The following is a 23,589-nucleotide window of genomic DNA, read 5'->3' as shown; positions in this document are numbered from 1 at the left end:
CCTGAGGTTGTAATTCAGTGTGTATTGGTGGGTCCTCAAATGTCCATTTCTCCCAAGTTGTCAGATGGTGGGGGCACTGCTGGTCCAGGAACCCACTTTGAGAACCACGCTGTTCTAGCCTTTCCAGAAGGCAGATGATACAGAAAGTACATGTTACTGTTTCTAGGTTTTGATCCCCTTAATTTTAAAAGATTTCCTCCTTCTCTGTCTTGCTCTGGGTTTAGAGTTTCCTTATGAACGCGTGTGCTTCCGTTCTCTCCTTTGAAAGTGTAGCTCTGTGGTGTTCTGGAAGGTTTTTTTGTTTGTTTGTTTCGTTTTGTTTTAAGTACCTGACTTTGACCTCTCATGAGTAGGAATATTAAGAAAAATGATCGGAATTGTGAGTCGTATAAATTCTCATGGATGTGAGGGTGTGAAGATGAGTTTTTTTCTGCAACAGTGGTCAGCATCGATTCTCACAAAAGACTTCAGGTGGGCGATGATATGAACAAGGTAGTCAGATTTCAGGTCCTTGCCTGCACATCCTCAGGTCATCTCAGGTCCTGCAGAGCCTACCTCCTGTTCCCAGAGCAGTGAAAGAGACAGGCCGGAGAGCAGGGGCCTCACGAGGAAGCCTGACTGCAGCCTCTTCATAAGCAAGAGTCACGTTTTCGGCCAGATGTGATGGAAAATGTGAACTCATGTCAGAAAACAACACCAAGTTCCTAGATTAATGATTCTTCCTCTTTTCTGTTATTCTCTGGGTCCATTTTGCACAGGAAATAAGAACCTTGTGGACAGAAAGATCATCGTTTGTCAATCCTTCTGCAGCAATTTTCCTAACAGTTCTTTCAGCTCTAAATGCTTTTAAGCATCTGTCAGTATCATGTAACAGGCTTAATGGGAGGAGAAAGCAAAGGCAGCAACAGTAACAACTATTTGCTGCATGAGAACGAGTGGAGGGGCTCCTTCCTGGACCACTGTGAAAAGGATGGTCTGTCCATATGTGGCTTTCCACATGCAGCTGTGTTCTTATTGTCTGCACATAGACCTTAAGTTGTCTATAATTTTTATGTGTGTAGGAGTGATGCCAATTGAGAGAGAAAATGGACCCCCAAAAATGTTTAGCAACTCAGAGATCAGACAAGTCAATAAACAGCTTGATTACTAATTCATTCAGGAACAAAAATAATGGCTTTCTAAACCGAAACGACCAAATTCAATAACTAACTGTTTGTCAGGGCAGTAATAATGGTATTTGTATCTCTTTTAATTGGCTTTAACCTTTCCCTTCGTGTGTGCAGTATTAAAAAATTAAAGAGGAAAGTATTTAGAGGCATAGATTTACGGCGCTGCGTGGATTACATGCTTTTAATGAGGTCAGGACTATAAACCATCTGAGCAGAACCTGCTGCCCAGTGATGAATTGCTCCCTTTTACAACAGATAGACGGCAGCGCGTGTGGGGCAGACGCGCATGCTCACAGGCTCGTCTGTAGACGGAGCGATTCTCAGCTTTGCTGCTGAGCTAGCACACAGCGTTGCCAGCTACAAGGAGTGTCAAGAGATTGTCAAAATACAGAACTGCAATATACCAGGTGAAAAAGAGAAAATTGCAGAGTGAAATGCACCGTGTTTATGTAAGACATTGATTCATGTATGTCTGTTTATATACGAGTACATACGGATGGATGGAAGGAAGGGAAGGATGGAAAAAAAGGAGGGAAAGGAGAGAGGATGGGAGGGAAAGAAAGGTAGACGCTTTGGAAGGAGCGCACAGTGGTGGGCTGGAGCTGGCTTGCACTGTCTTGTAGTGCCATTGTGTGAACACCTTTCCCGATTCCATCATAGCCCTGGCTTAAAGTTGCACATGGTGAGAGTATTTATTCCACGGAAAGAAGCAAATGTTACAAATCTGGGTCTTTTTTTTTTCGAAAGCCAGTTGTTAAGCTTTTATCAGCATGCCGCTGGACCTAACAACAAACCATTCCGAGAGGTTATATCTAGAAAGTGGGGTTGACTAGGGGAAAAAGAAGTAAATGAAGCGAGAGTGTTAGGAATCAGAAACAGGCATTTTCCCTCTTTATTTTGTACAAGTCTTCATTAGTTCCGTTTTCATTAAGCATTTATCATTTTTATGGTAATGTTAACGAAATCAGTTCCTTTTAAATATTTCATTTTAAAATTGATTCCCAAAGATCATTGAAAATTTTTTTAAATATAGAAATAGGATTAATCACTTTTACGTTGTAAGTCAGGGTAAAGCATTTGTACAAGAGAGAACAATGCAGACAGGTAATAGAATCAAACAGCCAAAGCCCTTAAGGCTTAGCCAGAAGTGTGTCCCTTAGTGGTGAAAACATCCTCCGTCTTCCAAATCAAAAGGAAAACAGAAGCATACGCAACGTATGAATGCAGATAGGTCCAGGAGTGTGGAGCGCTGGCAGTCAGATCCATCCCACAGCAAGTTCTAATGACGAAAGTCACATGGTGTGCGTCCAGTAGTTCATCTCCTCATGTTGACTGATTGACCCGAGTCTTATCTCAGCTTTTACCTGATCAGCAGCCTCAAGTTGGCAGCATAGAAACATCACTAATGAGGAGAAAGCACTCCACTCCAGAAGTGGAGCCGCAACCCCACTGGAAATGTGCTATGTGTGGGGAGCAGCCAGTCTGTCACCACTTGAAGAAATGGTGATGCTTCTTTTTGCCACTTGGAGATGCTGAAATCCTTAGTCAGCCTCAGGAAGGTCACCCTCAGGGGAAAGAAGCCTCCGTACTTCCCCCCTCCCTTCCAGATCCCTGTCATTTATCCCAGTTCTGTTTCCATGACGGCCACCACCTCCAGGGGATATCTTGCCAATGACCTCATTGCTCTTATTTCCTCGGACTCTTACAGTTGAAAGTTTCGTGTCTAGAAGCCCATCCCTGAACCATTCATGAAAACAGGTGCTTGATTTTATAGACCCGTATTCATTCACTCAGCAACTATTTCTGCGTGCCTGGCACTGGGTTGGGGATACAGTCCTGAACACATCAGACAAAGACCTCACTTTCCTGAAGTCGGCATTCCAGTAAGTGGAAACGGACATAAATAGGTAAACCAATTAAAAAAAAATAGTGGAGAGTGAGTAATGTTTGAATAAGGGGGTGTGATAGAGAGTAATTGGTACTTTATTGCCTCTGCTTTAGAGAGTGGAAGGGAGAACATTTCTGGGAAGGTAAACTTTGAAATGAGAATGACAGGGAGCAGCCCGCCATGTGTAGACCTCCACGTGAAAGGCATGTCCCGAATGCCCTTGATGGAGAGTTCCCTGCTTCCTCGGAGGGTGCACCTGCCGTTAAGACTCCGTGTGATGAGACACTGTAGATCCGTTCTTTCTCTCCTGGTGACTGTTTCAAAGCGAGCTCAGGCGGCCCTCACTGCTCCAAGTACTTTTGAGAAATGTTCTAAATGGGGACCATTTGTGTCTGTGTCGCTGATGTCATGTTCTTAAATATCCATGAGATGGTTTACTGGTCAGTGTAGTGGACAGTATCATTTCCACGAAAGGAAGAAATATAGGGCAGTCACACACTGAGATGTCACCAACCGTGACATCCCACGGCTGTGCGTCGTGTCTGTACAATTGTAAGAGATGATGTGTTCACAGGGAATGTATGTAGACTTTGGACCAAGAAATATCTGGGTTCAGAGGCCAGCACTGCCCCTTACTCAGTGTCATTTGCATGGAGTGGACCTTCCCTGACTACTCAGTGCCTTCACCTGTAACATGGAGTTATAAAAATGCCCACTTTATAGGGAGGTGGTGAAAATGGAATAGGGTCACGACTGTAAAAACGCCTGGCTCAGGGCATCCTCGAGCTTCCTTTTAGAGAAGTTTCTGGAAATATGCTCAACTCTGACTCACCAGAGTAAGGTTATCGTTGCGTGGGGACAGGGAAAGCTCATTCTTGCCTTGGCTTCAGTCTTACTGTCGGATGCAGAGCTGCAATTTGGGACTTGAAGTTGTAGCAAAGTTTCGCTGATGGGGCAAGAAAATCGAGACTGTGACTCCTTTAGCGTGATCCACAGCACAAGACAAGAGGCATTGCCGGTTGAGTACTCAGCAAGAGAAAAACCCATCCTTCCAATCCTTTATTTAAGAGTTACCCTCTGCCCCTTCCCCTAACCCCTTCTCCTTCTCTCTTGCTTCTTTTAGTCCTTTTTGGCTCACCCTGAAGCAGCAAAAATAAAGCTCAGAACTAACCGGTCAGAGTCCTTGAATCATATCCCCTATGCAATGCAATTTATACTGCAAACTGCATTGCCTGGGAATTGAGTTGTAAGGACATGCATGGATGCTGACTGCATTCCTAGGGGTAATAGAATGCAGGTAACATAAAAATAGAAATCTTGGGAGAAAAATCATCATGACAGAGGCAGCAAGATAATGTTTTTATGTTTTCACCTTTAATTGACTAAAAAATATCAATACAACGTATTCCTTGGACAGTCTCCCTCACCCCCCTTCCTCTGTTTTTAATGGGAGCTGGAAAGAGGTTGGGAGGAGGAAGACCCGCTGAATTGAGAAAACAGTTATTACCCCTGGGAAGCGCAAATGGAAGGCTGGGAAGGGCTTTTTATTTTAAACACATTCATCACTGGGTTTTTTGTTTTTGTTTTTGTTTTTTTTTAATTGAAGTATAGTCCGTTACAACGTGTCAATTTCTGGTGCGCAGCACAGTGTCCCGGTCACACTTATACATACATATATTTGTTTTCATATCATCATTGTTTGATTTTGTTTGAAACCAGCCTGTACTACACTTTTTAATTAAGTAAGTACCTTTTTTAAAAACCGACGCGGGAGAGAGAAGGAGTTACTTTCGACACAAGACAGCCCCGTTGTTTTTAAGTACGTTTTATTAACAAGTGACAATTACTTTTTTATGATACATTTAAGATAGTGAATTATGAATGACTGAAAATCCCCTCCAGCCTAATTGGGAGCCATTATGTCTGGTAATTGCCACTGATTTCTGCAAACAGTCATTTTTCTCTGGCCTATTAACATAATTTGAATTTTTAATTGCCCTTCATAATTGTCTCTTGGAGTTAACAAACAGTCCCGTTCACCAAAGGCTTTCACACCAGGCCTCCCCCAGCCCCACACCAAGAACTCACACGGGAAACTCGAAGACCACTTGAGGACACTATGAGGACCTTGTGGATTGTCAAAATGAGGGGGCAGTCACGGTGACAAGTGTGACATCTTTTTTAAGGACCCCCCCAGCTGTGGGATGGGACGTTTCTAGACTTCAGCATCACTGAGTTTGTCCACTTTGTTTTGAAGCTACCTCACCAAAAAAAAAAAAAAAAAAAAAGTCACACTTTCTGCAGTTGATTGGACTTTCACATCAATACTTTATCTGTTGTGCTATGTAAGTGTGAACATTCTGGAAGAAGAGAAGACTGTATCCTGCCCGTTTCCTATAGGATTTGTGGTGTAACTAAATCTGTGACATCAGGAAAGGGCAGAATTCCCAGGAAAATACATACATAGCTTGATATATGTACAATAGCATACATATTAACTGCAGAGGCACTTTATGCTCATTTTTTAAAGTTGATTAAATTCAGAAAATTACAAAGAGAAAAATATAAAGAAGAAAATTAACTATAATCCTAATAGTTTATAGTATATTTTTGCATAAGCACACATATTATGTATAATAATATTTATATTTTCTCACACGATTTAATATTCTTCTAAGATATTACTTTTAAGGACTACATATGGTCCGACATATGGATTCACTATTGGTTTTCAAAGCATTCCTCTCCTGTTGGGTATTTAGTTTCTCAGTTTTTACCGTTACAAAAAAAAGGATGTGCATTTCGTATATGTCTCTGATAAATGCTAGGACGTTTTCTTGAAGTAGTTAAATATACCCTTGAATCACCCTGCAAAAAGCTTTATTTCAATATAGACACTCCCTTCAGTCCACGAGAGTGCTGAATTTCCTATGTTTTTCCCGGGATTAGATCTTAACATTTATTAGAAGATTGGCCCAGCTGCTAACTTGAAAAAAAAATTAGTATCCCATCATTTTTTAAAGTTGCATTTATCTGATCAGGAGTGAAGTCAACCATCTAATTATCAATGTGTTCATGGAGGTGCATTTGAGAACTCCCTGTTTACCCCCGCCCTGGCCATTTTTCTGTTGGGATATACGTGTTTTTTCTTATTGACAAAGTTCAGATTTTAACTTCTTTATCCTCTATGAAACCTCTGGAGATAGTGCTGCCCCAACGCCATGAGGTAGTCAGTGCCCAAAAACAGTGGACTACAGCCCAGAATACACAACTGGTTCCAGTTCCACCTGAAGGAGGGTTGAGTTTTTCCACCCCCGTCCTGCTTTTACGCCTTGCGGTAGCTGGGAGAGGATCACTCGTCTCTCAATACAACATGTGAAGCCGTAAACAAAACTGTATCCAGGGCCTCTGTCTTCTGCCTCTCAGGGACCTTTGATTTCTGCCTTGGTTCCCCCGACCAGTCCCAGTGAAGCCCTCTGGGAACCTGACCTGATTTAGTATTGCAGGAAACAGGAAATGCCCACCAGAAGTGTACACTTGAGCCACTAGTCTACAATGGTAAATGACAAGCACTTCTCCCCATGCAAATTTGTAGGGTCCCACATAAAACCATGTCTAAACCATGTAAAAATGAGGACTCTCAAACTTAATGGTGCAAGAGGAGCCACAGAAATAGTCACCAATTCCAATGTGCATATCTGATGACTGGACACAAATCTGTTTCCAAAGTTGGGAGCTCCAGGGTCCATTTAAGTACCTTTAAACAAAGGTTCCGGCTGAGATCTTTATGAGATTCACTCCAGGCAGCCCATCTGCTGGAATGGGAGGAGGTCCAAAACTGAGGCACCCGTCCCTGCTGGAAAACTGTCAGTACTATTTGTACAAATGCATTCCACGTGGCCATGATTCTTCATAAATTTTCGGGCAAGTTCTCCAGGGACGTCAAGGAAGGGTGCTAAACTAATTCCTGCATGGAAGCTTCCAGGGCTCGGGGGCTGCTGGTGACTCTGAGGCAGACATTTATTATAAAAATAGCAAGTTAGTTATCAGTCCTGTTCCATTCTGTGCTTTCAAATGGAAACTAACAGTCTTATTGCTCTTATTTCTCTCACAGTTCCCCAAGAAACTCCAGTGATAGCCCATTTTTCTATGATTCCCATCTCAGCCTGTTTTTGCATACTTTGTTTCAAACTTGGTGTTTGGGAGGAGGTACTGGAAAATCTTCATCACCTAGGCAGAGAGAGAGCATCATATAGGTTTCAGGTAACATGAACCTAGGGTTTCATGCACTAGCTTGAGCTCTTTCTTTATTTTTTTTTTAATTGAATTGTAGTCGATTAGAACATGTCAATTTCTGCTGTACAGCACAATGTCCCAGTCATGCATATACATACATATATTTGTCTTCATATTCTTTTTCATTAAAGGTTATAAGATATAGAACATTGTTCCCTGTGCTATACAGCAGAAACTTTTTAAAATCTATTTTTATATATAGTGGCTAACGTTTGCAAATCTCAAACTCCCAAATTTATCCCTTCCCACCCCCTTTCCCTGGTAACCGTAGGATTGTTTACTATGCCTGCAAATCTGTTTCTGTTTTGTGGATGAGTTCTCTTTATTTTTTTAAAGTGTAAATAATGCAGGAGGACTTCTTTAAGAAAGTGTGATTCCTTTGAGGAAATTTATAGACATTTGATGGCTGAGAGCTTAAGATGGAGAGTCAGAAACTGAATTCTGGGTTTGCCACTTTGTAGCTTAAAGATGATACTGTCCTTGTTGTTTGTTGTTGGGAGTGTAGGGAAATTGGGCTCTTGTTAGAATTAAATGAATTCTAATTGACGTAGGCGTACAGTACGCTGTCAGTAAGTACCCCTGAGCACAGGCATGCCTCCGAGATATTGCGAGTTTGGTTCCAAACCATCACAATCTAGTGATCCACACGATTTTTTTTTTGGTTTCCCAGGGCATATAAAAGATATGTTTACACTGTCATCTAATAAGTGTGCAATAGTATTATGTCTTTAAAAAATAATGTACATACCTCAATTTAAAAATACTTTATTGCTAGAAACTGTAAGCCATCATCTGAGCCTTCAGTGTGAGCTGAAGTCTTTCTGCTGGTGGAGGATTTAAAATATGGTGCCAACCACCAAAAGGAGACACAGAGACAGGAAGCGAGCAAATGCTCCTGTCGCCAATAGACTTGCTCCATGCAGGGTGACCACAAACCTTCAACTTGTGCAAAACACAGTGTGTATGAAGGACAGTAAAATGAGGTGGGCCTGTATGGTCTTCATTATCATTAAAACTTGACCAAAGTTTTTTTATTCAACACTCAGGACATCTGTGGGGCCGGTGTTCATCCGTTTCCTCCACTTCTCAGCCCCATTTACATTCCCAGCTGCTTCCTGCAGCCCCAGTCCTGCTTTTAAGTGGAAATAGAAAGGAAAAATATGGGATGTCTTAGGAGTTGCCAGGCGAATCTCTGCCCCGAAGCCAACTGTTTATTCAGCTCATTCAACTAACAAATAATTTCACTGGTGATTTATTGTTTTCCTCAGTGAAATTTTCCTTCATACATCCATAATTAAAAAGGGTGCCGAGCGGTAAATCGGTGGCCCTGTCAGATAACATTTATTAGCACTGAAAACCGAGGCCTCATTGCTTTTGGAGAAGAAAAATGAAGAGGTTAAATAGAACCTGAGATACGGATTTTTTAAACTAACTTTTATTTTAGAAATGAAAGATTGTGTGTGTGAGCACATGTGTTTTAAAGAATTGAGACCAGACTATAAAGTGTCTGTGACGCTATCATCTCCAGGATGACAGCCTAATTTCCATGATACTGAAAAGACCGAAAAGACATGTGAAGCCCTTTATTAGCAACGATCACATGCAATGTTTATAGTTTCTTTTAGAGAAAGAATACTTGCTTTTAATGACAAGAAAATTTGCCAGGCTTGGGGAAGAGATTGAATTACCTACATGATTCCCAAGATGTCCTTGTTCAAGGTAAACCCAATGACTCCCTTGTCCATAAGGAAGAGCTTAGTGGCACCGTAGGTAAGCATTTGAATCTCAGAGTCTGACTGCAAAGAAAGAAAGGCTTAACTTCTTTTCTGAAGAGACATCAGAGTGGAAAAAGCAGAGTGTGGACCCTGACTTTCATGCCAGGCCGACAAACAGCTTTGGAATCCCACCCTGTCATGTGACCTGTGGGTCTAATAGTGACACTTTAAAAATATATATATCACAGGAGAGAAATGATGGGAGGGATTAAAGAAAGGCGGGCGTGTTTCTCCCAGACAGGTTCTGCTGTAACTGCACGTCGCTCTCTGATGAATTCTACACACCTAAGAATGAACTTGATACAAACTATGTGTGTTCAGAGCATCCCAGAGCACCTTCTCTCTTCTCCCCTCCTTCCTCTCCCCACCCTCAGGTTCCCTGAGTTCCTGATAAATCAGCTAACAATAGAGAAGCCTCATTAAGCCTCTAAGAAGTGCGGAGTCTCACAAGAGAACATGGTTTTGAAGGAGACAGAGAGTAACAATGTATACAATCAGGAGGCAGGAAACACCAGAATCCGAGAAACAGCAGTAACTGTACCATGCACCATTAAGGAGCAACTCGAGATAAGACACTTAGCGTCACAGTGCAGATCACAAGTGAATTAATGTCTCACACACACACACACACACACACACACACACACACACACACACACACACACACAAGTCAGACTGGTCTGAACATGTCCACCCCGGGGAACTGTCACGCTTTCCTAACCTCCATTTGAGGGGTAATTGTGCCAGTGACTCTGAATGCTGAGAGGAACCCTGCAGCATCATTCTTCTTTGTACAAAACGTACAGTTTGTTGGAGCAACCGTGGGCCACCTAGTCAAGCTGGTCATTCAGTTAAAGAACGATTAACTTTTTTTTTTAATTGAAGTTACAATGTGTCAATTTCTGGTATGTGGCACAATGTCCCAGTCATGCATAAACATACATGTATTCGTTTTCATATTTTTTTAAAGAACCGCTAACTTATTTAACCATTGTCATCCTCATTTTTGTAACTTTTGATGCAATTTCAAAATTAGAAAAAGTCAGTAGAACCACTCCTACACCATTTACTGAATTCACTAGTTATTGGCCCCTTTTGTCGATTGCTTTATCATTCTCTGCCCCCTTCTTCCTCTTCCTCTCCCTCCCTCTTTCCCCTCACCCCCACCCCACCCCGGCTCACTCCCGCATCTCATTTTTTTCTGAACTAATTGAATAAGATGCTCCCACACTCAGCCCCTTTACCCTGAATACGTCAGTGTGTATTTTCCAAGAACAAAGGCATTGTCTTACAGAACCACGGTACCAATTATCAAGAAAACAAAAACAAAAACAAATTTAGCCTGGATAGAAGATAAACTAATCCTCGGCCCACATTCAAATATCATCAGGTGCCCCAATCACGCCCTCCATAGCTTCGGTTTCCCTGTCCAGTGTTCATTCCAGAATCACAAGCTGCGTTTTGTTTTTCGTGTCTTTTCGGTCTCCTTTAATCTGAAACATTTCCTTTGCCTTTCTTTGTCTTTTTTTTTTTTTTTTGATTGTGACAGCTTTAACTTTTTATCGAAGCTTTACACACACGCATACATACTGTAAAGGTACAGTCCAGTGAGTTTTCCGCAGCTGGAACACACTGTTACTGGCTCCAGAGCAAGAGGCAGACCATAAACGCAGCGCCCGGGAGTCCTCCTCAGCAGTTAACTTTGATTGTACGTGTTGATTAGGCAAAAGGAGCCTGAATTCTTGTTGACCAAACTCAACTCTTTCCGTCCTGGAATTTCCCCCGATTGATGGCCCTACCTCGCGCGGCTCTCCCAGCAGCCCAGACATCCTGCCGACCTCTCCGACCAGGAAGGGCAGGGCACTGCTGTCAGCTGTGGCCTAAATGAAGCCCAGTGTTTGGCGTAGTGACGTTAGACAGGGGAGTGCCACTGCTCACATCCAAAGAGCGGAACTCCTCAAACTGGCTGAGAGAAGGAGCCATTTTTACTCCGATTCCTCCAGTTCTTTGGGGACCTTTTAAATACGGTCCTTCTGCACTTGACCGTGTGTGGTTTGCACCCCTGGGACTTACGAGGTGAAGACTGGCCTCACCCCAGACTGGTCTGTGACCTGTTCCTATGGATCGAGGGCACCATCATGGCAATGTCAAGCTGCTATGAAGGTTTCTGAGTGTGTGCTCTGAATCATCTGTATTTCTCTCGTTGGCTGCTGATTGGTTGGGGCTCATGGACCACGGGGCAAGGGCAGTAAGTTCCCATCAGAATTCAGCAGGTTTACCTGCTCCTGGAGGATTCCTAATTCGCGCAGCCTGTTTGAGGCCACCATTAAGTGCCTCCTGCTCAGCGCTGATCTCAGCGTGTGCCGATGCCTTTACTAGGAGGGTGGGTTCACAGGTGTCTGACACCCTGACCCAACGCTGGGCTTTACGAAACAGAGGCTCCCTCCGTGTTTCCCAGTGTCGTGTCCTCAGTGGTGTCTGCTGTGTAATCAACAATGAGTAACTGTCCCGTGGAAGAGGGAACACATCGGTGGTGACTTCTGACAAATGACGAGACCAAGTAAGACCGTGGGCCACCTGCAGGGATGTGGGAGCCCAACAAAACTGCATCTGGCGTAAAACAGTAAGGATCATTCTGGATCTGAGAACGTAGGAAGGACAGTTTGTTTCAGGTTCAAATGGGAGAAGTCCCGCCTCTGAAAATACCCGAACCGTGCCTCACGTACATACACGGTAGGCACTTAAAAAGCACCTTCTTCTAATTAATCATTTTGAGAGCGTAGCACTGCTTTAGCAGGGGAGCTTCATGTTACAGTTTTGAGGAAATTCTGTGTTGGTCCAATTGTATTACTTTCTTTAAGAGTCACATTTATCCAGGCCTCGTATTCTTAACATTTGCAGGGATGGGACTACAAAGTTACGTTTTCCTAAACCGGGTCCAGTTTACTCAGAAAAATGAAAGATGATAGATGGTTTGCAAGCAGAAAGAAGGTTTTGAAAACAAACTTGTGAGTGGATTGGTTTCAGGGACTTCAGGAGGCTCAACTGCTTCCTCCCCTCTGCTTTCTTTTCTTCCGTGTATAATAATAATAATTAATAATAGTAATAATAGAGCGGATGCTTCACTCAGTCATGATAGGAACTACCACCAAAATGCCCCAAAACTCTCTCAGTTGTAAGACCTGGTCTCTGTGGCAAACACGTAAAAGTTGCTGACTTGGGGTGATCTGGTTCTGATGATCTGGGATGCGGTGTGCTGTGTGGCCCTGCCTCAAATTAGGGCTGACTCGGGTAGCAAGACAATCAGGATTGCTTTTGTGTGGTAAGGCTTCTTTGTCGGCTGGGTGAATCTTTAGGCGCAAAGAAATGTTATCTGAAATACACATTTCCTCCACCTTCTCTCAACTCCGTTTGGTCAGTCGCTAGGTGGCCTTAGTGCTGACTTATAACTCCAGGGTGGCATTTTAGGAGAACCAGTCGGTGAAAAAAAAAAAAAAAAAAGTAGTATAAATGTAAATGTAAAAGATACAGCTCATTCCGTCTTCGAAATTGTTGGTGTGAAAAGAGCTCAACAGTGTTTTATTTAAACAAGGTCGGCTTTGACCTTGATTGACTTGCAGTAAATTGCCTGGTGCGAGAGGCGAGAGGAAGTGGAGAGAAAAATGGCAATCAGCACCAAATGTTTCCCGTACTGATTGACAAGCACCAGAGATGTGCTAGAGTAAGATAAATTGGCCAGCAGGGCCCATCTTGACAGCTCCTGAGATGGGAAAATTGTTCTTGTTAATTTGCTGCGGGAACCTTGTCATTTACGGAACATGCACGTGACTGTCTCCTAATTGTATAAACAAAGTTCAGATTCCTAGGCAGCCGCGTGCTGCTGCTGGATTTGGTTAATTTTTTGGTCTGAATCACCAGGATGCGTTTGCAAATGGCTTTCAAATTGGGGGAGAAAAAGAGGGAAGTCGTGCACCTGCTTCAAAGTGGCATCTTCCACCAAAATATAGGAATCACTTGGCAGACATTTTCCACTTGACCATGGGTTTCAAACAAACTCCTGTGCAGAAGCACTGCTTCCATCCACATTCCATGGTTCTCTTCTGGCATAATGGGTCTAATTGGCTTTCTCTCACCTCAGGCTGGAATTTGCAGTCTTCAGATATGTGTTTTATTTGAGAGATTTGGGAGTGGCCAAAAATATCCTTCATGGACTTTTTTTTTTATCTTTACTACTTCCGTGTTTCTTTCTCTTTCAGTCATCTCCCAGCCTAATTTTTTTTGGCCCTTTCCCTACTTTCTGTCCCTTCCTTCCACCATGCTGAGTCAGCATGTCTGTCATTTCTCAGCCCCCTCCTTACAGCTCTTTCTGTAAAATGAACTATAATTTGCACCAAGCAGTGGGCAGACTGCCAGAGAGACCCATCCAGAAGTCGTCTTTCGGTCTTGTTTGCCATTTTTTGCAAATTAGGTAAAAAAAATTTATTTTTTTTCACTTTAAGGATGTAATGTAAATTAAACCCTTGTTGCAGACGTTTCTTTTCATTTTTTTTTCAAGCAGAAATCCACCCCCATCATTAATTGCCTCTCTCTCCCTCTCTGAATTTTTCAGACAGTCCATTCTTGATTAGGCTGGAATGATACTTATTTTTATTTAAAAGGGCTGTGTGAAAAGTGACTTCAACTTCAAAATAGAAGATAAGAAGTTAAATATAATAATCAAATGTATGTCAATGTTTGGAATAATTGGGTATTATTTTATTGAATTAATCAAAGATCTGTTCTTTCTTTCCCTCTTTGCTTTTCAGCTAAGCAATTTATTAAGGTCATTTTTATTATTTAGCACATCTCAGGGTGTCCACAACATCCTGGAAATAAAGATTTTTTTTTCATACCAAAGATGTCTTAGATGCTGTCTCACATATTAATCTATGTTTCCAGGCTTTGTGGACACACGTGTCTTTAGAGAAAAGGTTTTGATTCCACTCAGTTCGCCAGACCAGTGAGACAGTACATTCAGAATTCCTGCAATCAAAGATCTGTTCTTAATCACCCTCAGTAATGTCACAGCTCAGAACAAGGTACCACCTTCCCACTGTCTAAGAAAAAGAGCCAGACTCAGAGATGCTCACCGTTCTCATATTACTTTGTGCAGACCCCTTTGACATTAAGGTATTCTGGTTTTAGGCAGGTCACTTGGGGTTTTGAAGTGGGCTGACGTATGATATAAGGTAAGGAAGTGGTAGGACCTGCGTTGAACTGGAGAGTATGTATCCCCACTGAAAGCATTCAGTGTTACGCCCAGAGGCAGGCAGGCAGGCAGGCAGACATTGTGTCCTACAGGCTGTCAAGATGCAGGGTTTGTGATTTTCAACTTAAACTTACCCCCTTTAACCTTTTCCAGAACACTCCCTTGATACCTCATTTTTGTCTTCAGAGTAACCCTGGAAGGTAGGCACTTGAAATTCCATTTTTTCCCGCTTCACGTTGGAAAGATGCACCAACAGTTTGACTTGACTTGTTAGGTGGAGAGAGGGAACAGCCTGGACAGCTCGTCCTGACTGTCCTCCTGTGGCCATCCTGCTGTCCACCCACCCAGTCATCCTGCGAAACCTCCTTCCAGCCTCCCCCTTTCACTCCCCTCTACTTAGCAACATCAAATTCCCAAACCATCTTCTGTCTTGAGCAGTCACCCGCCCTCCTTTCCCAGGGAGAGTTCTCTGCGCTTTGCGTGCGCTCCCACGCCGCTTGAAGCAGATCCCTTGAAGGGCAGTTACCACATGGACCTCAGCCACCAATTTATGTCTGTGAGTCCCTCGAGGGCACAGCCCGTGTCTGGTTCCCCGTCTTGGTTCCCTTGCCACGTGGTCAGCCTTCGGTGAGGACTGGCTGAACACACATGAAATATTAGCAGACACTCACAAAAGCACAGCGACTTAAAAAGCATTGGATCTAGCATCCTTGTGCTCAACTTTTTTCCCCATCGACATGCATCCATCCACAGGGCCTAACTGGCAAATCGTTTGATTTAGAAATTATTGTGGCAGAGGAGGGGTAAATTAAGAGTTTGGGATTAACATGTACTAATTATACGTAACTACTATATATACAGTAGGCAAGCAACAAGCACCTACTGTCCAGCACAGCGAACTATATTCAACATCTTGTAGTAACCGACCATGGGAAAGAATCTGAAAAAGAATATATATGTGTATAACTGAATTGCTTTGCTGTACACCTGAAACAACATTGTAGATCAACTATACTTCAATTAAAAAATAAGTAAATAAAATGTAAGCCATAGACTTTGCTGTTTGTGGTTCATATTAAAAAAAAAAATTATCGTGAGTCAGAAACGAAAGGGAAAGGAATACTCTGGCCTGTCAGTAGCGCTGAGATCCTGGAAAATGTTCGCCCCCCAGGTAGCCTGGACGTGCTGGAGAGTCTTGTTGAGAATGCTCAGGTGTTTCCGTGGTGCCAAGAGTCTCCTGAAAGGTTGAGAACACGTGAAGCCACAGAGGAAAATGCTACAAATAACACTGAAGGCTACAATGCTATTGGGTATTTTGGGTTTCTTTTATTAACAGATTAATAGCCCGGGACCTGCTTATGAACCACATTCCCAAGGCTGAGTTTCACCAGGGACCGATGTATTGGAAAAGGAAGCCTCTTTGGATGGTCCCTAAGTGGCATCTTTTGCTCCAAGTAAATGAACTTGATTTCTCCCCTTCTCCTCCAATAGGATCAATATTCCAAAACTGTGTGTTATCCTGAGGATGGTCAGGACACAGGGTCAGAGAATCTTGCTTTCGGGCTGAACTACGGAAGTCATCTTCCTCCATTCTTATCCACGTGTGGATGTCCTCTCTAACATCACTACCAGGGGCCATTGAACATCTGTTTGAATGCTCCCATCTGTGGTGAACTCACTCCCACACAAGAAAGCTCATTTCATTTGTACACCAGTCAGTTCATTAGAAAATCCGTCCTGTTCAGCTAGACTTTTTTTTTTTTCTTGTCTCTGCTATTTCTTGGCTTCTTTTCTGCCCTCTGTGTCCTTATTCAAGTTTTCAGTGAATGTACTAAGCATGCTCAGCAGCCAAGCTCTGGTGTATCATTAGGAACAGGCTGAGGGGTAGACTTTGGTGGGTCAGAGCAGATGGGTCATGAGACTTACTTGAAAGTGTTAAATAGTAAATGCATGGTAATAGGGTGACCGTGGATCCTACCCTTGGATGGAAACCTCAGGCTGCCCTCAGGATCATCTAGGCTGTATGAATGAATGAAATAGCCAGGGGTAAGTCAGAGAGGATGGTGAGGCCTGTTGTAAAGTATAGAGTGCAAATTTTAGTCAAAAGCATTAAAATTCAGTTTAAAAAAAAGAAAAAACGACTGTTTTGGTCAAAAAATATATGTTTCTGAGGCCAGTGGGCTGCCACTGTCTCCTGTGCGGACAGCGGTCCCCAGCTCGGAAAGATTTCCTGCACAGCCACTGCTAAAACTCCAGGGCTGTGTGCACTTTTTCTTTCTCGAATAGTTGTTAAGATATTAGTTGATTCACAAACTGGTGACTTTTTGCCAGAACTGACAGTGTCGGCATTATTTCTGTTTGTTGCTGACTTGATTGCTCTCAGAGAGCGTGGCTCCTTGGCTGAGGAGCTTGGGAGCAGGCTGGACGTCCTTCCTACTTCCTCCCTGTTCCCAGCACCTTGCTGTGGGTGGCCCTGGTGTTGGACAAGACAGACCGTGTAGAACGGGCCTTCTTTAAAGCCATGTTTTACATTGTGTTCGTTTCCTATTATGAATCTAACAAATTCCCACAGTGAGCAATTTGAATGGCTTAAGGTAACACAGAGCCATTAGCTTACAGTGCTGGAGGTGAGAAGTCTCCAGCAGTCTCAGTGGACTGCAGGCGGGGTGTCAGCAGAGAGTATTCCTTCTGGAGGCTCCAGGGAAGAATCTATTGCCTTGCCTTTTCCACTTCTGAAGGCTGCCTGCACTCCTCAGCTCCTGGCCCCTTCCTCCCATCACTCTTTGCTTCTGTGGTCGCATTCCTTCCTTGAACTCTGACCTTCCTGCCTCCCCGTGACCTCCCTCTTATCATCCCAACTCAGGATCTTTAGCTTAATCACCTCTGCAAATTCCCTTTTCCTGTGCAGGGTAACATACACACAGGTTCCAGAGCTGAGGCTGTGGGTGGTGTTGGGGCCGTCGCTGTGCTGGCCACGTACCTTGTAACTGAGCTGGGGTGTGTGGCCCCAAGGCCTGCTGGAGGGGGAGAGCGCACGGCTCTGCAAACTTCATTCTCATCAGCTGTGTGAGGCTGTGGAGGGGAGGGCTTCACTGGGGACGGGGACTCCCTGAGGACTTCAGTGGCAGCCCCAGCCTCTGTGCTGGGCTGGGTCGTATGATGGACAGAGAAGATGCAGCCCTTCCCCTGAGCTCAAAATTTAAAACAAGATCGTTCTTTCCTCCTCCCACGTTTCACCCAGAGATGATGTAGCCTCATCATCTGACAGTAAGCAGAGCCATAAATACAGTCCAGAAAAAGCCTGGGAAATAACTTCCCAGGGACCATTGCAAGAGAGAGGGGCGGCAGAGGTAAGATTTGCGTGATAATTTAAGAGAAATTCCTTTCCGAAGCACCTGGGCTGTAAAGAGGAAGCAGGTAAACTGGACCCTCAACTGGCCACCGAAGGCTGGCTTTATGCGTCTCTACCACCCACCCCTCCCCATTAGCTTGCAAGGACTTCATAGCAGCTCTGGAGCGCTGGATTCAGGCTTGTGTGCTGTAGATGATGAGGTTTGGCATTAAAAATGCTAAATAATTGCAGCTCTGCATTTTCTCATCTTCATTCACGGAGGTGTGATCTTTCCCACCTAGTACTATCACTCTTACAGTGCATGAATCACTAATTATTCCCTGAATCCCAGGAGGTACGTTTCTCCACGGAACCCAGCAGCAAAGAGCAAAGCCTTAGAGCCTGCTCCTGAAGAAATGTGCCAGCCTCCGTGGAGATTTCCACTTCCCAACTTGGATATTATGTTGCTTGGAGTAAGTGGGAGGTTAACTGGGCGGTTGCTGATCAGTGTGATTGTGTGCTGGCTGGTGGGTGGATAAACTGGAAGAGAGAGCCAGTTTTATCTTGGTTTATCCAGTGACTCACGAATTCTGAGTCCTGGTGTGAAGTCCTTTGTCTTAGACAAGAAGACATTTAATGCTTGTATTTTTTTTTAATTTTTTTAAATTATAAAGAAATATATGTATCTGTATCCAGATTTTTCCTAGTTACCAAAGATATTAAGCAAGGATTTCATACTGTCAAACACGACCAAAATATTTGGGAAGGTCAGAAAACCTCTTACCTCTTTCCCTTCTAGCTGTCATTCCTCTTCTTGTTTTAGGATGTAAAGTTTCCCTGCAAGGCTTCTGATTTTGGCCTTGGATGTAACAATACCAGAGCTCAAGGGTAGACTTTTGACTGTAAGGAATAAAAAATGTTACTGGGGCTTTAGCTTTGATTGGGGACATGTCTGTCTTCATAGGAAGCAGTAGCAGCAAAAAGGAGTTTTAGGGTCGATACTTGCTTGGGTCTTTCTGCTAGGACAGCTGAGGATCCCTGCAGCTCACTCATCTGGGAGGGAGGCGAGAAGGAAGGGGAGGAAACAGCAGTGTTGTGTTCCGTCCTCCTCCCTTCATTTCTCCCGTGAAAGACGTTGAAGCCACAGTGTAATTGTCTCTTGTAGAAATATCTTTCTTAGAGTTACATCAGTTGGTACTGTCTTAATTGATCCTATGATTTCTTTTTTTTTTTTTTAAATGAAGAGGATAGTAACGTTGGCTGTGTATTACCTAGTACTGATTGTCTATACCACACACAGAATTCTCCCTGCTCCGTAAGTCTCATCTCCCATTACCGTACCCTTGATATTTTTAATGGAGAACCAGCAGCCAGGGATGCTTGAAATGATATTTAAATTATTTGAGAAAGACTTCTAATTAAGCTACCGGGAAATATTTATACCTATGTTAAAAGTGTAGCTAGTCGATTCGCTTTTCAACTTCTGCAGGGTTTTGCAAGTTTAAACCACTCACGTCAAAGGTAGAGCTAGTAAAAGCACAGTTGAACCTAATATATTACGTCAAGATTTACAGTAACAAATTATTGTTTTTCAGCTATGAAGATGTCATTAAGCATCTGCCAAGCAATCAGTGCATGACTGTAATAGGTTCATGGAGGAAAGGCTTTTTCTAATCGTATTCAGTGGTGTTTTTCCCAAGACAGCAACAGCTTTTATAAAATGATGGTTATATCTCCTCATTATAGAACCTAATCTCCCCAAAAGACATTCAGCAGCTGCAAAACGCTAGCATCTTTTCGTTGTAAATTGTTTTTTATTATTTATTCCTATTTAACTAAAGAAGAAACAGCCATCAGATGATTTAACGAGATGAGAATTTAGTGGTTTTAACATTTGACAGCCCCCAGTTTTTAGTCCATGCGTTGATCTCATTACATCTGGGCTTAATAGTAACTAGTGTGTTTTTGTTTTTGTTTTTGTTTTTGTTTTGCTTTGTTTTGGGCTTTCACGTCTCTGCTGGATAAGCTGAGTATGAGTCTTCTAGAAAGCAAATGTGCATGATCAGCTCTTTTATCGATCTCTTTAACATGGAATTTGAAGTTATGTGTACTCCTCAGAGAATTTAAGAATTGGCAGAATTAGACAAAAAGCAGCACACGTGCCCCGCCGTTAAGTCAAGCTTTGATGGGAGGTGTCGTTCTGAGCCGGATGTGTTACCCACCAAGTGACAGAGGAACGTCCGGAGATGGAAAGCCCTGTGTGAGCAGTGGGCATGATGATTTACTGGCGCACATCCCGGTGCAAATGATTCTCCACAGTGGGAGTGCTGGAGAAAGTGATCATGCTCTGTTTGAGACTGCTCGGTGGAATTTAAAAATAAAATGAGAGTAATGACTTTTCGCGTCACTCCATTGGTAGAACTCTCAAGGGACGACCAGCCAATTTAAATAAATAAGATTCCATAACCCTATGGGAGATTACAGCGGTGAGACATTCATTATAATTGAGGTTCTTTTGGAGAAGAGGAAATTTCACCCATAACGTGCTTTAAGTAGGTGATTCCAATGTGATTTGTGTGACGTTTCCTTTGTCGTTGTTTCAGAGAAAATGTTTGCCTTTCTTTACAGGACTTGGCGTATTTTCCGGGAAAGGATTAAGCAGTATCTCCACCATTAATACTGCATGCCTGTCTAGAATGGTGGGTCTCTCAGTATCAATTAAGCAACTGTTTCATTCCATAGACCATCACAGCTTGCTTTTTACTTACACTGTGCAGACAAGAAGTTGTATATTTGTGGACGATTGCTGTCTAAGCTTTAGATTTTCAGCTTCACGGATCGAAATTCATCTTCCAGTTCTGTGATCTAATAATTCAACTACAGCAAAATTCTAATGAGATTTTAAAAACTTACAAAGTTTTACGTAAATAGCCACTTCCCTATCGTGATGATAACCGGGAACTTTGCGCTGTTGTGAATCTGCATTTCTGCTTATTCAATAATTGTACCCTTAGTGCTGTTTGCCATTTCATTTGTATTATTTATATATCAGCCGAAGGGTATGAGCACTAAAAAATAATTTCGCGTCACCTATCTTCCATTTCTTTTTATTTTAAAAGCCCTGAAGATATAGTTCTCCTATAAATAATAATAAAAAGGCACTATATTAATATTTCAGCAAAGATCCCCGTCTACTTGTGCACACACACAAATATATATTCTCTGATATATATATATACACACCCCTCCCTACAAATTAACTGTGCCTGAGGCTTGCAAGAAAATCAGGTCAAGCTAAAGGAGAAATCAGGGAACAGAACCAAAATTAATTTACTACTCTGTACCACATATGAATATGAGTTTACAGGAGGAAAATGGCTTATTTTTCTGGACCATCCCTGTAAATGTTGAGAAATGTTAACTCTGAGGCATGTATAGAATGGACAAAGGTCACAGTTCAGCCCTCTCAGCTTAGATTTTATTAGATTTCCTTAAGTCGGATAAAAGATGGATATCTACCTTGTCAGTTCGGTTCTGTTCCAGAACATCTAAAAGCCTTTTTTTATAACCTCTTTCTTCCTGGGAGATATTTCTTGGATACAATTGCCAGTAAAATAATGATTTGCTGATCTGTATGAAAAGAGTTCTCTAGGCAACAATTAGCATCATTTTCAAACATTTAGAGTGGTTTTTGGTCTTGTTATGTCTTTCATTTTATGCTATCTGCTAAAGCGAGGCAGTGTTTTCACAGAAGTAAATGTACAGTGATTTGAAATATAATAAATGAAGGCAATGCATGGCCTTCCAATAAAGAATATTTGAAGACTGGGGGAAAAAACCCCAAAAAACGAAGCTTTCTTGTTTAGGAGGCGGGTGGGGAGGAAGCAAAGGAAATAGAAGTGTTGTGTTCCTTCCACCTCTCTTTCAGGTCTTCCCTGGAACCCAACCCTGCCCCTCCCTAGTCTGCTTACTTTTCACTCTTTTTACCTGCAGCCTGTGTACGCAGACATCTATGTGTACGTACTTGTGGACAGGCATTTGCCTGTAAATTATATATAGAGAGAGTTGGGTTTTTATTTGTTATTATTTTTGCTATTACTTCTTTGTTGGTTTTCCTCTCTCGCTACCAAAAGCTCTAAGAAAGCAAAGATTTTGGTTTTTCGTTTCATAGTTCCTGCCTATAGAATGGTGCCTGACATGTGTCAGCCGTGCAAAGAATGTGTGTTGAATAAGTGGAAGAAAGGAAGGGAGGGAAGATTCAAGAACCTCTTCGTTTGATGGCTGGTCTGGGAACTCTTATGGGAATCCTCTCCTCGTCCTTTCATCTTCCACCCAATCACTTACCTCAACCTCTTATACTGGATAGGAAACTACTTTAGTTTAAGTACACATATGCCAACTCTTGGCTTAAACAAATGCTTCAACTTGTTTACTGGAATCATAGCAAAAAAAAAAAAAAAAAAAAAGGTGGGAACAAAGAGCCCACTGTTCCAGTTTCTGCCTGGACAGACGTTGCCCCGGCAGCCCCTCCCATACCTACTTTGCCCAAGGAGCTGAGCATCCTTACCTCCCCGGTGACCAATAATCACTGTTTACACCGTGCTTTGAGATCCACAGATGAAAGCACTCATAAAAGGAAGACGTGTTACTACACCGCGAATGGTTACAGGCTCTCATTTAGCCCTGGAAACTGATCAAGCGGGAATGTTGAATCATGAGACTAAGGTTGGCCAAGTATTACACTTGTTATAATTAATTTGAGCTTAAGCTTCAACACAGTGACATGTTTCCTTTAAATAAACTGAAGTCCTCTAAGGATGCATGAATCTATATGGGTCGTAGTTTTCAGCTGGGAACTAAATTTTTCAGATATGCAGGAAGACACGTGTGTCTCCAACGTCCAGTGGGGCAGGGAGATGCTGGGCAGACTGTTTACTTTTAAGACAGCTTCTAAATGACCCTCTGTCTCCTTTACCCCAAGGGAGAGTGACAAGAACACTCAACAAAATTATAGGGATTTAGAGCTGCGTCTGAATTTGAAGGGCTATAATCTCACCTCTCACTGACTGCAAAAGCACTGTCTGTGGCCTTGCTGACCAGGGCTGATCAGAACTGCTTAAGTAATCTCTGTGATGGGGAGCTTATTACCTACAAGGATGCAGGTTCTCTTGTTATTCAGCAACTGTTGTTAGAAAGCTCTTTGCCTGTTTCTCTGTTTCGTCGAATAGTAACAGTAAACCCTTTCCGTGAGCAAGTGCTTTGTGAGGTGCTGTGGGAGATGGAGAGATTAAAAGCACCACCACTGATAGTGCAGATTCAACACCAGCTAGAGCAGTGTCCTGGCCTGGAAGACAGCCTGAAATGTAGTCGTGATTCAATCAGTATGTGTTGAATGAACAGAAGAGTAGATCACACCCTAAGAAGTATGATAATAAAGTTCATGCCTAAGGACCCATAATACTAGGTAGAACTTACATAAAGCAGAAGGGGAATTAGATACAGTAGATATCAAGCTGAATCTGCCTCCTTTAACTTTTATCACTCCTGGAAGTGACATCTGAACTGATTCATAAAATTCATTTCTTCTTCCATGGGTCATGGCTCAATTATTTCAGGATTGCTGCATCTTCCCTTACCTCTTTTCCAGGCTCAGGAGTTGTGGGAGCTATCACCTTCTAAACGATTTCTAAAATACACATCAGTCTGAATTTCCTCCCCTGGGAAAATCCAGTTTCTCAGCCAGGCTCTTAAGATGATGTCAGCCTAGAATGGAATGGACCAGCCAGTCCAGACGTGATCACTCCAGCACAGAGTACAGAGAGAGGCTTCCTCCTCAAGTGTCTCACACCGTCTCATACTGAACAAACCATTTGGTCTTGGAA

General features: G+C 42.7%; 1 protein-coding gene across 7 annotated transcripts in view; it reads left to right on the top strand.

Moving 5' to 3' along the window:
- TENM2 (teneurin transmembrane protein 2) overlaps positions 1-23,589 on the top strand; it is an 892,554-nt gene that overhangs the window by 498,939 nt on the left and 370,026 nt on the right. Inside the window, exon 1 of one of the 7 annotated variants that reach the window (XM_032465133.1) lies at positions 19,739-20,406. The exons of the other annotated variants lie outside the window; for them this stretch is intronic. The gene's annotated coding sequence lies outside the window, so the exon portion shown is untranslated. Of the gene's footprint in view, positions 1-19,738; positions 20,407-23,589 lie in introns of those variants that run through there. 7 annotated transcript variants of the gene reach the window in all.

This window comes from Camelus ferus, chromosome 22, assembly GCF_009834535.1.
Source record: "Camelus ferus isolate YT-003-E chromosome 22, BCGSAC_Cfer_1.0, whole genome shotgun sequence".
Taxonomy (NCBI): Eukaryota; Metazoa; Chordata; class Mammalia; order Artiodactyla; family Camelidae; genus Camelus; species Camelus ferus.
Note: the sequence above shows the minus strand (reverse complement) of the source record. Positions and strands in the feature narration are given on the sequence as shown.